Raw genomic sequence first — 19,199 nt, forward strand, 5'->3', positions numbered from 1 at the left:
TAAGTAGATTTCCTCCATAGTGATCTGTCCTAATCTGATCTTTCAGGTCTTCTAATGCTGCACTCATCACCATTCAAACTGAGATCATCCGCCTTGCTCTGCTCCTTGTCTTCTTATTCTCTTCTACTTTTTTCAGCATTAGAACGTCTTCAGAGACCTAGGTCTTCGCATGAAGTGTCTTAAGTACAATAACTTGAGCTTGATCATTTATGCCTCTAATGAGATCTCTAAGTTGATTTATTTGATGATCCATTTATTTTCTTGGTCTCCACAATATTCACTTTCCTAACCCAACAATTTTAAAATATCAACACTCTTCCCCTCCTGCTTCTTCAAAATCCAACTTGAACTTCCTTAGAGTGTGAGAGGGAAAACCATGACTTATACTATTCTGATCTTGTAAGTATAAACATATCACAATATCTGAATATCTTTTTCACTTAGTATTTCTTTTTCTGTGTTTTCTTCTTTGTAAGATTTTAATGTAGTTTCTATGACTATGACTATCACTATTTTTTATTATTTTCTCATTTTTCCAATAATTTCCATTTAATTTTTAGAAATTTAGTCTCATTTGCTTTAAAAAAACATTTAAATGTTTTATTAAAATAATCTTCCCTAGGTATACATGTGCCCTTGTGTTTCAAAACTGACTCAAATTTATTAAGATCTATAATACTGAGTTTTAAACAGGATGACAAAACCATTCTTCTTTCTAGATTTTATAAGGCTAGGCTAAAGGACAAGTTTAAGCAGGATGGCTAAGGACTCCCCAGCTGGACATACACAGTGTATCAAGAAGTTCAGCTCTAGTGGTGGAATCCCATTGTGATCACTTGTTATAGAAAACCATGAGTAAAAGGATTCTGCCTATACCACCCTTTTATTTGTTTGAGACAAAAACAACAACAATCATCCTAGGTATATTGTAATACATGATGACAATGGGTAAGAGAAGATAAGGAAAAAAAAGATGCTGGGAGCATTGGGACCCTAAGCGTGCCAGTTAAAAAGCTTCTCTGCTCATATCCTTGGCCTCAATCACAACATATGGTCAACTGGCCCTACAATCTTCCAGCCCCCTCTTTCTTTACCTCACCATAGAGGCAGTTCTCAATTTAGCAATCATTCAAAGTTATGATGGGTCAATCAGAAGAGACTTACCCTATGACCCAGTTCGGAAGTTCTAACAGCCAGCCTCCTCCCCAAAATCACATGACTGCATTTCAGGCACTTGGCAACAGCCACATTTAAAGAGTTCCATAGTCATGTGACTATCATTTGCAATGTTTTTGAAAAAGAAATCCCCATAGTGAACAATGGTTTATTTAACAACCACAGCATTTGATTGATGACTGTGGTGGTCACTTTATGCATGCAACGTTCACTTAATATCACAAAAGTGGTTGTAACATCAGTCATGTGATGACCTGCTTTACAACCATCCTGAATTAGCCTTAAGCTATGAATACAGGTACTCTGATTATGCCTTATGACCATAATGGAGTCTGCCCATTATGGTCATAAGGCATAATCAGATTACCTGTATTCATAGCCAATATCCTTGGCTTTGAGCGTGACAGACAATAAGGAATGGAAAAGAAGCCTATAGGAAATTAAAGGCAGGTTAGTACTGGGCATGCAGCACTTGGTGGCATGATTTCAGTGGCATTAGAAGCAAAACCAAGAAAGATTAGATTAGATTAGATTAGATTAGATTAGATTAGATTAGATTAGATGAGATGAGATGAGAAGAGGAGAGAAGGAGAGGGGAGGAAAGGAGAAGAGAAGAGAAGAGAAGAGAAGAGAAGAGAAGAGAAGAGAAGAGAAGAGAAGAGAAGAGAAGAGAAGAGAAGAGAAGAGAAGAAAAAGAAAATTCTATGAAGGTATGCAGGTAGTCTGGTGTAGAGGCCTAGTAAATGATGAGAGAAGGATGAGGCAAATTGTCATCCTTGTGATACACATTGCTTAAGATCTCTCCAGATTTTGCCTTGGTCAAAACCCAGAACAACTAAAATACCCAATGTTTTGATTTTTCCAAAACATAACCCACTCACAATGATTCTACATAATTTTCAAGTTGTCATGTATTTGTTTCAGATTGGAAAAACACACATTTTCCATTTCAACAATACTAATGTAGTGACTGGTATCAATTTTGTGAATAATGCAAGTTTTCATCATTCTCTGGCAGCTGTTTTGTGGCAGCACTAAAATATGAAATATATCCACCAATTTTGTTGGGCTGTTACTTAGCAAGTAAAAATAATATATGGAGAAAGGGGATACAGGGGAGAAACAAAGTACAGTAATTAAATATTTCAATTTTCCCAGTAAAAAGGAATGAGAAGTTATATGAGTACTGTGGAATCTTTCCAAATAAATGTTTGGTTACAGACTTCTTCATTATAGTGAATTGCACATTTCTACTTGCATTAAGTGTTTATGTGTCAATTTTTATCAATTTGGTTAAAATTAACCAAATTGTTTTTTCCTATTTAGCAGCAAGTAAAGATAATTGGTAAATTCCTTAATTAACATATTGTATAAATTTAGTTGTATATGCAAAATTACACCCTAAAACATAAATTTTGGAACTGGATATATGGCCAGGCATTATTAGGTCAGAATGAAAAGAGCTGCTTAAAGTCTAGTAGCAGTTTTTCCAATGAACAAATGTTAATAAAAGACATAAGCTTTCATGAATTGCAGCTCACTTCTTCAGGTAAATAGACTGGCTAAAGTGATGTAGGATTTAAACCAGAGGTGGTATTCAGCAGGTTCTGACCAGTTCTGGAGAACCGGTAGCGGAAATTTTGAGTAGTTCGGAGAACTGGCAAATACCAGCTCTGACTAGCCTGCTCCCATCTATTCTCTATCTCCTGAGTCCCAGCTGATCGGCTGGGTCTTCTTTTCTTGCCGTGCACAGGAGACTGGAGCTGGAAAGCAGGTTAGTGGGGTGGGGAGGAAATGGGATTTTGCAGTATCCTTCCCCCAAGAGTGGGGAGGGAATGGGGATTTTGCAGTACCCTTCCCCTGGAGTGGGATGGAATGGAGATTTTACAGTATCCTTCCCCTGGAGTGGGATAGGAATGGAGATTTTACAGTATCCTTCCCCTGCCAGGCCCACCAAGCCACGCCACGCCCACCAAGCCATGCCCACAAAACCAGTAGTAAATTTTTTTAATCCCACCACTGATTTAAACACATTGAATTGGAGGAGAAAGCAGAGGGAAGATAAAATGATGTTTAGAGGTAAGATGTGGTATGGTTTATATGTGATTACATGCCCATCATACAAATCCTGCATGATTCTTCTCAATTATTTCAGCACACAAATTATAACTCCCTTTGCCCAATGGATCTCTTCTGTTCCCTTTTTTGTTCTTAAAAGCCTTTGAAGAGCCACTGCAATGGGTTTTCTAAATTAGTTGTCAACCTTGATCCCTTTTAACATTTAATTTTGTATTTATTTACTGATTTTAAGTCCATCTTTTTTGTTCTCAAACTGTTCATTGATTTCTTCAGGCCATCTGTTATTGGATGTGCATTCCTAATAGAGGTAGTCCTCAACTTATGACAGTTGATTTAGTGACTGTTCAAAGTTACAGTGGGACTGAAAAAACCTGACTTATGACCATTTTTCACAAAATGGTCACTTGCAGCATCAAGTGTCACATGATCAACACTTGGCAACTGACTCATATTTAGGATGGTTGCAGTGCTCTGGGATCATGTTTTGCAACCTTCTGACAAGCAAAATCAATGGCCATAAAATGGAGCAAAACTCACTTAACAAATGTCTCACTTGTGGTTGTAAGTCGAGGATTACTTATATAAGTTTTTAAAATAACCTTTTAAAAAAGCATTGAAACTATGAATCGAAAGAGAGGAAGTTACCTGCCTTTCATGGAATTCAATGAAAAACAATTGGCAGAATTTTGATCAAGAGGTGACAATGAACAAAACATGGGAAGTACAGTATATCCTAATGGGTACAGGGAATGTGCAGGTCAGCACATAGCTCTTCAACACATGATTGAAATATGTATGCATGTAATAATCATTATTGCCTTTGTGGATTTGTATAAAGTATATAATAAATAGGATTGAATAATGGAATCTTTGGGGTGATTGTGATGTTAAACTTTGCTTCCTGAATGTGGCAGGAATGTATCATGGAAACAAACCATGTGTAAGAATAAATGCAATCCTTAGTGAAAGTTTCAACATTAAGCAAATGCAAGAGGAGACATAATGTTCTGTTTATATGTTAATATATATGATACATATATAAAGATTGATTCGGGTGACAGTACAATTGTTGGTCAGGGATATGGTGCCAAGTTGTCTTGGCTCATGATTGTGTATGGGATTGTATGATGCCATGGGGAATACAGATATGAAAATTATTGTTTTAAAACACAAAGTAATTATTTGACAAGAATTTGACAAGGAAAATGGAGTAAGCACTGCAAGTAGCTGTTTAAGTGGGTCTTAAAATAGTTGCATATTGAGCCAAATGGGAGCTAAATTGTTTATTATATCTTCCAGTAATGGAAGCTAAAACAAATGCCAAACATAAGCCTGAAACTCTGCAAAATTACATCTAAGTTTCTAAACAGGTAGTTGTAAACGGAACAACTGAGGTCTTGCAGGATGTCCCTACCAAAGGCATAATGAGATGGTTAAAACTAAAAAGACCTCTCAAAAGTTAAATAACAGAATTAAATTACAGGTACCCCTTGCTTTTCAAACCATAATTGGGACTAACAACTCCATCACTAAGCACCATGGTTGCTAAGTGAAACATCATGTGACAATGATGGGATTATGATCTCACTTCCCCTTTGGCATTAAGCAAAAGTTCACATGAATAAAACTTATTTTATTTCCCCTTCTATTAATAGAATTGCTCTTTTGGGAAGATGGGTGGCATATAAATTTAATAAATAAATAAATTCTGTTTGTAACAAGCCAGTGGCAAAGTGCCCAAATGGTGATCATATGACTGAGGGGTATTGCAATGGCTGTAAATGCGAGGAGTGCTCACAAAATTAGTTTTAAACATTGTCGTAACTTTGAACTGCTGTTAAATGAGGCAGTCAGTAAATGACAATTATCTGCAATGTTGATCACATTTATCTTAAAGAATCCAAGATCATTTTCTAAACATCTCCCAAATGTATCAAACATACGATTTCAAATTTACTAGCTGTACAACTTCTTGGGAGGGGGGGGGAATGAGGAACATCTCTGGCTCATTTATACAAAGCTCTTCCACTTTGTATCATGGTTCTACTTCAAAAAATAATTTTATGGTCTCGATAGATAGACAGACAGGTAGATTGACAGACACATAGAGACAGAAAGATGATAGATTATTCCAACAGGAAACGCAGAGCCATTTCATCAGTATGTATCTAGAATCCTCTCTAATTATTACAAACTACCTAATTACAAGAATAGGCAATCTGAAACTCACACAGACCCTCTCCTGATAACAAGTTCAGTATAATTAAGAAAACAAATCCGTTCTCCTCCAGCAGATGTTTTTTTTTTTGCAGGGGGGGGATGAGGTGCTAAAGGGGGACTCTATATTTCTCTGCAAATGACTCATCAAAGTTTAGCACTGGCACCATTTCTAAGAGTTCTTCCTGTTCTTTATTCCTCATCTTAATCCTTTGCTTACAATTAAACAAATCATTGCTCAGAAAAAGGCTATCAGAAGATTACCGCTTCAGGTGGAAAGTTCCAATATAAAAGGATGAAACAAGATCCTTTTTTAGGTTGAAGTGGGTGGGGGGAGTGTAAGAAAACAAAAATAGAATAGAGGCACTGAATTCTCCTTAGAGGTTTCCTCACTGTCTTTCCCAGATTCTCCTAAAAGGAACTCAGTTTCCTTTTACAAAAATCATCCACCATTGGGACTGTTACCTATTTTTCTGAAATGTATGTTTCAGCTCCAGTTCTGTTTCCTACGAGAATGACAGTCACTGAATTGGTCAAGGAGGAATTGTCTAAGAGAAACTGCAATAATTTGTTCCGCAGAGTTAAATCCCAATAGTATATATTTATGAATTTTACAGAAGCATCATTTGGAATTGATCCTTTAAGCAATTGCTATGATTTTTAGACAAGTGACTGAAATCCACATGTTAGAGATTTTGTACATTTTGCAGATGACCACAAATGAATTGAGCTGTTCTGCGTTGATCTGAACAGGGTGTTTTGTTGACCACCCCACTATTTTTTAAAAAATGCTTTTTCTGTGAGCAATTTGTGTATGACTTAATTACATACAGTCTAGTAGTGCATACAGTAGAGAAATAGAAATTAGAATAAAACTTCCAACATCTTATATTGTGGTGGGAGTATTGGCTGGTGGCAGCAAAATATGTACATGGTTTCTGGCTGGACAAGAGTATCCAATGTGGGCAGAGAGCTATTGATGTCTACGTGCCATGTCTGTTTTTGGCAGACTTGTTCTGCTGATGTCAGTGATCATCACACTATTCTATAATGTCAGCTATTTGAATGGATTCTCTTCCACATCCCTATCAGCAAGAAGTACTACTTGTGAGCCACATTTCCTGGCAACAGGATTGGTTTATGGGGGCTTCTGTGCCATATATCTAAATGTTAATTAATTATCAGTACAAATTAATGCAAGAAACGAAGAGTCAAAGATGCAGTTGTACAAAAGACTTGCCTTAAGGGAAAGAAAAATCATAGCTGGCAGAATCCCAGATTACATTTCCAAGCCAAAGACCTGCAAATATGTTATATTCTGCAATGGTTTTCCATCATCTATTCCTGAGAGTACTGTTCAGAAATGCAGTCAAAGATCATACTAACGTCGGCAGCAATATGAATTGATGAAAAAAATGTCATTCTATTGTTTATGGACAAAGATATTGAGATGCAGGAATCAAGAAATAACAATACTTGTTGTTAATGGCTGAAAAACAGCAGATTCACTCCACAACTATGCTTTCATTTATTTCTGGGATTATAATGTGACATAGCTTCAAGCCATTTAGAAATGCTCCCATTCCCAAAAGCTACAGCTATATTTATACAGTATGTGATATTCCATAGTATTTTGCCATAGTGTTATGGCAACCAAGAATGGAGTGTTGACATAGCTATCAAGTTCCAACAAGTCAAACTGTAGGTTTTGCACCATTGTTTTACATCGAAATGAAACACATTTGCTGTGTAGAATATAAACACATACATATAGTATATATAAAGGAAAAGGGGAGTTATAAAAAAATGATGGATGGATTTACAAAAGAATATCTTTATTGGGAGATTGAAATTAAGTTGTGATACAATGGCCACTTGAAACTTTAGACCCTTCCTTAAATGGGAACTTCACTATTTTGTGATCAATTGTGTCTCCAGTGTCCTCACAATTGCATAGACTTTGAAATCACAGTATTTGAGAAAGGTGAGCTACATAACAATCAGCCAGTTTCTGCTTCAAAGGAAATACTGCTTGAGTGATCTGAGATAAGTGCTCTCCCATCTCTTCATAATGCCATGAAGCTGAGACAGACCTTGAAGCAATTAAATATTGACTCAACTCAACTTTGAGAAAATTCTGCACAGATAGTTCTGCAGAATTTGGAACCTGGTGGGGTGGGGGTAGTTTTGTATTCATAGGAACTGCCACCTTATTTGCTTTGTCCTTGGAGTTCCCCTCCCTCCAGTAGCCAAGGGACCATTCTACTTTTCTACTACATCCCTGTCTTCCACAATGCTTCTGAAGGCCAACTGTACTGTTTGTACTATTCAGTGGCCAGTGGTTCTTTTTACAAAAATATTTTCCTCTGCCTTAAATGCAAGTATTGTATGGTGAGGATATGCATGGGACACCAGATGTTGTCCTCTGTGTTCTACCACTGTCCAATTGAAAGTTTATTGGTCATCATCAAAGGGAGCAACACAACACTGCAAAAGAGATTTTGTTGGGCAAAAGTACCCCTAAATATGTTTGCTGTGCATATATGTATGTTTCTATGCATGTGCATTCACTTGTGTGGACAAGGAGACAAAATGTTTTTGTATGTGTTGTATAGTAGTTAAAGGGCTGGACTAGAAATGAGGAAACCACGATTTTAGGCTTCCTTTAGTTACAGAAGACATGCAGATAATTTAAAGCCAACCCAGCTCTCTCAATCCTAGACTGAGAACAAAAAATAATCTCCATCAATATGGCAGATTATGTTGCATAACCTTTTGTTATTCCTATTCCAGGTTCTTGGGAAGGACTCAATAGATGAACAAAAATGACAAATGCAGTCTAAACTTCTGGCCAACTGTGCAAAAAACCATAATAATATATAATTATATATGTTAAAATACAAAACAGGAATGAAGTTCTATGAAATATGAAAATCTTTGTTAAAAATATATCATATGAACATTTTGATACTTATATACTGTGTAATCTTATAATTATCCTACTTGGTCTACCTTACAGATATTTTCCAAGTGTCTGATAGTCAGGAATGGTGATTTATTGGAAAAGAAAAAAGATATCTACTAGCCAGAATACCAAGGCCTTGCTTGCCAACAACAACCTGTTGCTGGAACACTTACATAGCTGTTTTGACACGTATATTGTTCATATTCGTATTAATATCGGTGTACTTCTCATATGGTACATTCTGAAATGTCTAGAGCACTAAGCTCATTTTATAGGATCACTTTTACTTCATGAGGCGTGGGAGAAAGATATTGTATAAGCTCTGATAGAAGATTTCCTGTGGAAAAGAGACAGAGGGAGTATTACTTGGTTGAACATGCTTAATCACTCAGCAACTTTTTGATATTGTTAACCACAGTACCAGCTTCCTGGAGGTTATGCTAGTCATAACAATGGAATAGATGAAAATGAATCTTGGAAGATGAATCAAGTTTTCTGAGACCGGGAGTATCTACTTCTGTCAATTGGTATACCAACAATTTCCTTTCTTTAATAGGATTATCGGGCTAGAGTAATTCATACAGATAAACTTACATTTAGACTATTGTAGATCTGCCCTATATGAATCAGACTGCAGAAGAATCAAAGGCAAAATATGAAGCAACACATATGATAGAGATTATTCAGAATATTAATCTCTTCCTTATATTATCTCTTACCATAGCTCACCATAGAACAAAGGACAAACCCCATTTAGTGTACAGACACAAGATTGAGAAGAGTATAAAGCTTTTTCTATGCTCTGCTTTTGCACCACTTGACCATGAGGAGTTCCACATATTTTCAAGTAAGCATAGAATCTTACAGTACATTTACTGTCTGATAGTTTCTCATAATTTATCTTATTGAGCTACATTAAAGAAAATAGAATACAAAATACACTACAAAATAGAATACATTACAAAAGTTCTATATGTTCCACTAAGCAGAAGACACAAAATACAAACATGTCTATGTCCAGCTCTTTAATAGGGTGGCCATGTGTCTTGTAGAAATGCATTAGCTTTGTAAAAGGCATCAGCTGTCGGAAGGATAGTCTAGTTGAAAAAAAGAAAGGAAGGAAGGAAGGAAGGAAGGAAGGAAGGAAGGAAGGAAGGAAGGAAGGAAGGAAGGAAGGAAGGAAGGAAGGAAGGAAGGAAGGAAGAAAGAAAGAAAGAAAGAAAGAAAGAAAGAAAGAAAGAAAGAAAGAAAGAAAGAAAAGAAAGAAAGAAAGAAAGAAAGAAAGAAAGAAAGAAAGGGATTTTTGAATTTGTCTATCAAACTAGTTTCCAAATAGGAGTCAGATCATATTTTTCACTGTTATGTTGAGATGTATTGTATTTTGCTTTAAAGGGATTTATTTATTAGACATGTTTGTTGCTATAGAAATGGCCACTACATATTAAGTAAGCAAAAGATTAATTTTAAGGGGGGGGGGGGGGGGGTAAAAAGGGGGGGGGGGTAGGGGGGGGGGGGGGTGGTTGGGGGGGGGGGGGGGGGGGGGGGGGGGGGATCTAGGGGAGGATTAAACTCCAACAAATTAAGTTAGGGGGGAAATAAAGCCTTTAATGTTACTATTCTTATTTTATTGCACTAAACAGAGTCAGAAGTCAATGGTTTTCTTTCTTTTTTTCCTTTTACCCTATACTTCTATCTTTCATCTTTTCCCTTCCCCATTTTCCCATTATGTTCATTTTCATTTTTATTTTATATTTTAATGTTTAATAAAAAAATTTTTAAGAAAAATCACCCAAACAAAAACATTACATTTTAAGGACATATTGTTCTGACTTAAATTAATCTTTTTACATCATTTTCTAGTACTCTTTGAAAGTATACCACTTTGAAGTATTTATCCTGACTTTTCCAAAGTCATTGCTTTCTTGCAGGATGGATGCATGTATCGTTTCTTGATATGAAAAACATTCTCTCTTATGTGCTAGCTTTTTAAAATTAACATATGGAATTTGCATTTAATGAATACTATTTTAAAATTTATTTCCAGGTTTGGCCATAAAACTGCAAGATAAAAGTTACATGTTTAATTCTTATGTAGTTTCATTTCTTATTTAAACTAACTGGTTCAACCTGCATGATTTTATCATTTTAATAATTATATTTCAGTACATATGAAAAGATCATCAACATTTTCTAACACTATATATTCCCTTCCTCCAAAAAAAGTCCATAATCTCATGTTATTTCAACCATCTTGTCTCTGCAATCTCATATGATCATATGAAAAAAGCATGAAGTCTTGTGAGAGCTAATTATAGTTTACCTGATTAACAAAGTTATATTTTAAGATTTTTATATTAGTTTTAAATAAATCCTAGGAAGATGTGAAATGCCCTTTATCCATAGACAGTGGATTATATATAGCTAGGATTTAGTGTATTAGAAACAGTTTCAAGTCCATTTTTCAGAGTACTTCAAATAAAGTAACAAAGTCTTCTAGTGACATTTTAAAATTAACATATATATTAATGGTACACATTTTCACAGACTAAGTTGGCAAGTGAAGGGAGCGGTGATAAGCATAAGCCCCAGGAAAAATGAAATAAAAGAGATTGTAGCATAATCATAAGAAATAAATCAATATGTAGCAAAACATTTATTGTCACAGGCAGATAACTTAGTTTATTACAGAATAGATAAATTCTCTGGTATTTTAATAGCTAACAAACTGATTAGGTGATACAGATTTTTGGACAGAAATTAATTTTGTCTTAGCCTGTTCACAATATTGTAAGCAAGGCCCTTCTCTCTTCAAATTGATGTAGATGTCGAGATAGATAGATAGATAGATAGATAGATAGATAGATAGATAGATAGATAGATAGATAGATATAATAGAGGTAGAAATAGATATGATATAGATACAGATACAAATATACAGATGATACAGATACAGATATATAGGGGGATATGATAGCTTAGCGGTTAAAGACACTTAGCTTGTCAGCTGAAAAGACCCGAATGCCATGAAACGAGGTGAGCTCCCATTTCTGCCCAAACTCTTGCCCACTTAACAGTTCAAAAGCATGCAAACACAAGTAGATAAATAGGTATCACTTTGGTGGCAACATAACAGCATACCGCACAGCTTTGGTGTGTAGTCATGCTGAGCACATGACTCCCAAAAATGTATTTGGACAATGCTGGCTCTCTTGGCCAAGAAACAGACATGACCATCATGCCCTAGAGTCTGTCCTTGGTTGAACAGACTTGCAGAGCTGAAATGACCATGAGTGGGTAGCTGAAATTTTCAAGTTGCCTGATCACAAGTTTTCCATGTTACTGCCATTTCTAAATAGAAAACTACTGCCCTTTTGCAAAAACAAAATGGATGTGTTTGCTTAAGGATGTGTCTAACACTCTTCTAAAAAAGTGAGTCAATATATATCCCAAAAAAGATTAGTCAACGCATTGCAAATGCATCAAAAGTCACCGCTGAAGCATGGTGGAGTTCTCCTGAAAGTCGTCTCCTGCTTCATCCTGAGCCATTCTGATATACTTGCAATCTGCCAATCAAATAACTTTTGGTGCAGATTCAGTGCTGTTCCCAAAGATGCTAGACAAATGCTCAGAAATAGTCCAACTATCAAATTGCCAATACAGTTGAGGAATTATAAGAAGCACTGTGAGAGCTATCATTTATTTCAGTTTGCATCCCACTGCTGTCAGTTTTGAGAAGCAGGTGGAGTAGCAGTGTTAGCTATGGCCAGAACCATCCATGTTACCTGCTTTTTCATGTGCTCTTTCTGCTAAAGATACTATTTAAAATAGCTTCACTGACTTCCAAAAACTACGTATCAACAGACCCTATGTATTGCCAAAACATTTTCTAAAGTACCATGCATATACATGGATATACTGGTATGTTCAAAACCTGAGAAAGATTCAGTGATCACTTGATAAAGCACTGGCTACTGGGATATTATTAGGTTAACTGCAAAATAAGTGACTGCCTCAGTAATTCACAGAGGCTATTAATGAAAACAACATACAAAAAATCTCAAAATAACAAGCTGAGAGATAAATTGTGTTATAAAATAAAAATAATCCAGTTGCTGAGATTTGTATAATCATATCCCATTCCCTTTCAGCAAATTTTGCAAAAGAAAACTCTAAGGAAATCTTCTCTTTGATCAAAGTCTCAAACCTAAGACCTTAAAACTGGAGAATTGATTTAAAGGAAACCAGGGATGTGATATTTCCATCAGTCCAAGCCAAAATGACATTGGAATACAATAGAAAGCAGTGTTTCCACGGTAGCAGAAAGTAGCCAATAAAAGCGCCAACCATGTCATCACCAACAATTTGCTGATTGTTCATACAGCAAAATGTGTCGGGAGGGCGGGGGGAACCTTACCTTTAAAATGAAACTAAATATAAATTTCATTCCTTGTATGATAAGCTGGGGATTTGTTGCAGCAACATCAGAATAATATGTTCTCTAAGAATAAAGAGTAGTTACTAAAAAGTAATGATGAAATTGATCATATATTTATTTTTAGTTAATTGGTAGAATTAAGTAGAATTTTTAATGAGTTGTACCTAGACCACACAGAATTGCCACTCTTTCCTTTTCTATCAGTGTAAAACTAATTCAAAGATTGAAAATTGGCAAATTTCATTCAGCCATCAGAAATATCCTTCTAGGAGTATGTAACAACTTATTTCCTCCCAACAATCCAGGTACAATATATCCAAAGCTGTTTATAATAAATAAGTTTCCAAATTTGGATAATAACATTTAGCAGTAAGTTGACATCTTTAAGTTGCTTCCAAGATTATGCCATCCTAATGTTAAAGTTTAATTAAAAGACATAACCAAATCATATACACTAAAGTGCTTTTATTGTACATTGCCCAATTGTATAAACTGCAGACAACACAGAACTTCCAGCTCTGCTAAAACATCCAGACCAAACAAAGAACATAGCAGATGTTTGAACAGTATACATGGCCATTCATTGTTTTACATAAATTGTACATTTTAAAGGTCTTTAAAGGATTGTCCATAAATAGTTGATTAAAGGCAATTACTGAGGATGGGAATCCAGAAACTAGTCTTTGTGACTACAGCTTTGTCAATTCCGGAACAGCTTTCTTCCTAAGGTGAGGTTGACCTCTTCCTTACCAATTTTCAAAAAGAAATGAAAACTGCTTCTCCACGGAGTCTTCAGAGAGGTGGGTGAATGGACTGTCATAATTAGGTGAAGTGTGCTGGAACAATCAGAGATGAGTTAGTATTTATTTGTATTGGTATATGTGGGGTTTGCATTTTTGTTTGATGAAATAGCATTCAAATATGGTAAAATAGAGGTATAAATACACTGATCATTAATTCTGTATATTGAATACATAACAGTAATTTAAGGGAAATACAGATATCTTATTTACTTTACCAGGAAGTAAAAACTAGTATTATTTTAATTACTTTTATATTAGCTAACATAGTAAATGCCACTATTGTATAACAGACTATTATATACTCATAGTTAATCTCCTGTACATTTTTCTTCTATATTTATAGAATGATGTGTTTTATTAATTTCCCCCATCCCAATGTTGCTACCCAATTTTGTCTTCACTGCAACATCGGAATTCTTTAGCTAATCTGTATTGCAAAGTTAATCATATTCAGTTTCCTAGCTATAAAAAAAATGAAAAATAATATTTTAGGATGGAAAAAAACCATTGGTTTAACTGACAATAAAGATCTAAACAGCTTTGGCATTGCATTCCTTCTAAAACCTGATCTTAAGTAGTGCACCATGCACCTTGGCTGTGCAGTTCAAGTAGATGAAGGGATGATGGTTCCCTGAAAGACAGGAATGTGGAAAACAAACCCAAAGCAACAAAACATGAAGAAGAGGAAAACTTTCAATACCTTGAATAGACGAATAATTCATAAACATACAAGTCATGCTTCATTGAAAAGTATGCTGGAAATTACAGATGATAAAGCCTCATCTCGACTACTAAGCACAACATCTGGCTGTCAATGCAAATGTAAATTTTGTAACAGATATTTAGAACATGACCAGATATCTTTCAAGTGTAAAGAACTGCTAAAGAAAGATTATTAGTCAACCTTTCTCACTTCAGCATTATCCATTAAAATTGCTATTGAAAAATTGAAACTTTTGTATAAACTGCAATTAAAATCAACAGAATGGACAGAGATCACCAACAACTGTCAGAGATTTTGCTTATATTCCTTTCCATACTTTTTTATCTGCCTTGCAAAAGGTTATGTAGCTCTTTCAGAAAACAGTCCAGACTTGAATTACAGAATTTATAAAAGAAATAATGAAATTCAAAACAGGGATGTATTTTACACATTTTTTTCCAACCATGTAAAATAAAATTTGCATGTTTTCTTGGCTATCTATTGTATTCTCAAGAATCTTCTCCAACACCAATGTTCAAAAGCTTGACCTGCTTCTTTAAAGTCCATCTCTGTTTCCTCATTTTCTCTTTTCTTTCCAGCATTATGGGCTTCCTAAGATCTTTGCATTTCTCCAAAATATGATAATTTGAGCCTATTGATTTCTCCCTTGAATTTTGGATTGATTTATAATTTATATAATTTAAATTTTATATAATTTTATGTTTAATTATGTTATTTGTATACCTCTGCTAGGGAGTTAGCCATTTTCAAAATTTGATAAATAAACAAGTAATCTGAATGCGTATGTTGACAACTCTATAATAATTCATGCTGGCTTAAACATAGATTTTAAAATATCCTTAATAAAACATAAGTACACAAACAATAACATGCCATAGAAGAAACTGTGAATAAATGTACTTACATATATGTGACCAGTGTTTTATTTATTGTATTTATTTATTAGATTTATGTGCTACTCATCTCGGCTAGAGATGATTAATATAATACATATAGTAGTATATGTATTATGAGCATGGTAAGGCAGCATATGAACTTGTGAATGCATCAGAAATTTTTAATAAACTAAAGTTTCCATGGAAAATTTCTAATGCATTCAGATGTTCATATGTTGCCTTACCATGCTAATAATACACATACTACTATATGTATTATAGTATAGATAAAGTAATATAAAAGCCTTGCTTTGTCCAGTTCATGTTAAACAACATATTACATTTTCTGGACACAGTTTAATTCCAATTGTAATTTAACAGTTTCAGAAATGTTTGTCAACTGGCTTTAAAGTATGAATGATCTCTTTTTTCCAAATTCTGCTGTCAATGGCTTGTGACAGCTCTTTAAAAAAAAAAAAGTAGAAACTTGTATGCTAAAAATTAGACTGCAACCACAAAGGTTATTAAATCCAAATGATTATGGCTTCCAGCCATTACAATATGAGATAGATTTCAATATGCGACCCTGAGGCAAAAAGGATGCATATCATATTTTCAGGGCCCTGGGCCATCTAAGACCCCTCACTTGGCTTCTTCTTGTTGGAACTCCCTACCCCGTAGCATTCATGCAGCTGCTACATTCTTGATTTAAAGGTAAAACAAATTTTTATCTCTTTCTTAATTACTCATAGAGCTTTGTTGTCAGCTAATATGCTTTCACATTTTATTAGCTAGACACTAATACAGTTTATGTCATTGAAGTTCTATATATTAATTTGAAATTACACAGTTTAGGTTTTTGCAAAATGTAATGGAATATGGCTGCTAAAGTGACTATCTCCTGTTCCATTGACTTTGAAATATTTAAAAATAAAATGTTAATGAACTTGAAAGGATTTTATCATCCTCCTCCTGTTTTTCTGTCCCATCCCCACTGACACCTCACATTCAAATTCAAAATTCAATAATGTTATAGGCTGGACAGCCTGGCTTAATTTCAGAGCAACATAAAGAAACCTAAGGAATCTGTTCTGTACAGATAATGTATAAATTCCTTGTGACATTTTAAAAGGACAAGACTATAAATACTAACTTGACGCAGCATTAAAAACAATCTTTCAGGTGGAATGAAAACTATAAAACCACCTTAAAATGCCATCTAGTAGCAATGAATTGATGGTCCTCCAATTGTCCAAAACTTTGCTTTCAAACCTCTGATCACTTTCTGTTGGAGACTGTTTAGAAGGAAAAGACTCGTTTGCATCCAAGAATCATTTCTGTCAAAGAGAATAATGCTTTGTGCTTTGAAGATTGCCAGGTTCACTCTTGGATATCTTCAAGCAAAAGTGGAGTCATGCCTGAGAAATGGGATAGGTACTACAAGTCAGTAGAGACATTAGTGAATTAATAAACAATAGTTTAACTATTGATTGTCATATTTCAAATGTTCCACCAGCATAATGTTTTTAATACAAAGATTAGTGCATAGGACACAAATGTGTATGCCATCTGAAGATGGGCAGGGAATTTAATTTTCAAAAACATTTACATTATTTGTTAAAAGACCCACATTTTCCCACTTAATTTTTTAAATAAAAGCTCTTGAGAGATACCCAGTAATTTGTTTTCCGTTTGGAAGTTCATTTCTTGTCAGTACAACTTGTCAAGAAACTGATTAGAAAAAGAAAATTCAACAGACCTCTCTAGTTGGGTCAGGCATAAGGAACTCTAAGAGGATAAATCATAAGTTTTCTTGGTTGATCAATAAGAGCTGAGATGTCTTGGAAGAAATAGTGTGTCTGAGCAAGTCTGTTTACAACTTTGAGTTTCTACATCATTCCTAAATTAAGATAAGTCTCTAGGAGAATCATGCCTCTGAAGCTGCTAGGGATAAACACTGCCAGAAGGCATACCAGTTTCATTATCCCTGCATGCATATCTTCATAATGATACTTGTCAATCACACTCAAAAAGGACAAGAAGTCGTCTTGTGGAAGTAGAACACACAGTCTAGTAGGGATGTACAAAAAAGCACAATCATAAATATAGCACTTGCTTTTAGACCTCCATGGCTTTGAGTAATATAATATGTCCTACCTGTCAATGAATACTTCAGCTTCAACCATAACAACACAAGAGCACACAATAGATACAAACTCAAAGTTAACCGCACCAAACTTGATTGCAGGAAATACGACTTCAGCAATAGAGTGGTCAATGTCTGGAATACTCTACCCGACTCTGTAGTTTCTTCCCCAAACCCCAAAAACTTTAACCTTAGACTGTCTACTATTGACCTCACCCCTTTCCTAAGAGGTCTGTAGGGGGCGTGCATAAGCGCACCAACGTGCCTACCGTCCCTGTCCTATTGTTTCTCTTATTCTTCTTTTATTTTTCTTATATGTACCCATTTCATGTATTCACAACTATGTATACACTTATACTTATTATCTTGTAAACAATTGGCAAATCAAATAAATAAATAAAATAAAAAATAAAAATAAATATGCATATTGCTTATATTGGTTTGGGATTAGACTTAATATTTAAAAGCCTATGAGTTATGTAGTGGCATTATAGCAAATTATTTGTGCTATTTTACCATTTGCAAAGAGTACTGTACTTTTCATCTTTTTTATTACGTTCTGCTGAAGAAGTGAAGGTTCTCTTTCAAATGAATTCTGATTTCTGAACATTTTTATTGTAAATCATTATATATATATATTGAAATCAACCCATAGGCCCCATTGTAAACTCGTGTGAGGTAAATTGATGTCCTTGAAACTAATCCGCATAATACCCTTCACATTAAAGGAAGGCTGTTGGGTGGGGCCTTTGGGGTGTATTGCCATCCTTTGAACCAGATAAATTTACCAAGCTTCTCAAAACTTAACTACCATGCCTCATTCCTCTCAATCTTCTGGACACTGATCAATTGATTACCAAAGAAACACCACTTCTAGGTATTAGTTCAGGAGAATTTTGCCCATCAATAAAATTAAGCACATGTCTTACTAAAGTGGGCAAAGTGAAGATGCTTGAAAATTAAAATGAACTTTAGAACTCAGAAGGAAAATAAAGCAAAGGAAGTGTGTATTGGGAGCTTCATACTTCACATCAGCAGCAGTTCATGGGTCATTTTCAAGCAGGAGGAAGAAGGGAACAGCATCAAAGCAATGGTGTCGAAACAACCAATTATAATTCTCAGTGAATTAAACAAGTTCAAAGGGAGCACTGGAAAGTGAAGGGGGATACAAACAACCATGAAGCAGAAAGTGAGGACACATTATGCCACTCCTGATCCCAGAATGAGAGCAAAGAAAACATCTGGGTTATTGAAGCAGAAATAAACATGTGTTCAAAATTCATGAATTTTGTGGTATCAAGAAGAGTTTCAAACGGGTATAGTGGACTTCAGGGAAAATCAGCATTTTTCATGTGTTTAAGTTAAATATAAAAAGTGTAGTACTTTTAAATAACCACGAACATTTGGCAAGGAGGTACAAGTGGAAAGGCAAGCTGCTGGTAGAAAATAATTTTCCTATCCTCTTTCCTGAATGATATTCATGGAAAAGACACATTTCTCAATACATTCAAGCCATTATAATTGAACAAAAACACTAAAGGACCAGATGTCAGGAGAAGGATCTTCACACGTTATATTCGTGAGCTGCTGGAATGAGCTCGGTAAGACACAGGACCTTGAGACATAGGACCTTACAATCCTGTGCCTCACCGAGCAAAAAATTTTAGTCCAGAGACTCAATATGCTTTTGGTGGTGTTTTATTATTCCTTTTTGGGGATTTATTTTCCTTTTTATGTGTTTTATTTATTTACCTATCTGTTTTTCTGCTTAAAATGAAC

The 19,199-nt window shown here is 35.0% G+C and overlaps 1 long non-coding RNA gene across 1 annotated transcript; it reads left to right on the forward strand.

Annotated features, from left to right (window-relative positions):
- Positions 1-258: 258 nt before the first annotated feature.
- On the forward strand, positions 259-10,483 carry LOC148130705 (uncharacterized). Its single transcript, XR_015749607.1, has 3 exons — positions 259-399; positions 9,162-9,284; positions 10,366-10,483. It is a non-coding gene; the product is annotated as an uncharacterized LOC148130705 (long non-coding RNA).
- Positions 10,484-19,199: the final 8,716 nt, after the last annotated feature.

The sequence above is a fragment of the Notechis scutatus genome, chromosome 4 (assembly GCF_049901735.1).
Source record: "Notechis scutatus isolate UNSWTSFEM ecotype Mainland chromosome 4, rNotScu1.2, whole genome shotgun sequence".
NCBI lineage: Eukaryota > Metazoa > Chordata > Lepidosauria > Squamata > Elapidae > Notechis > Notechis scutatus.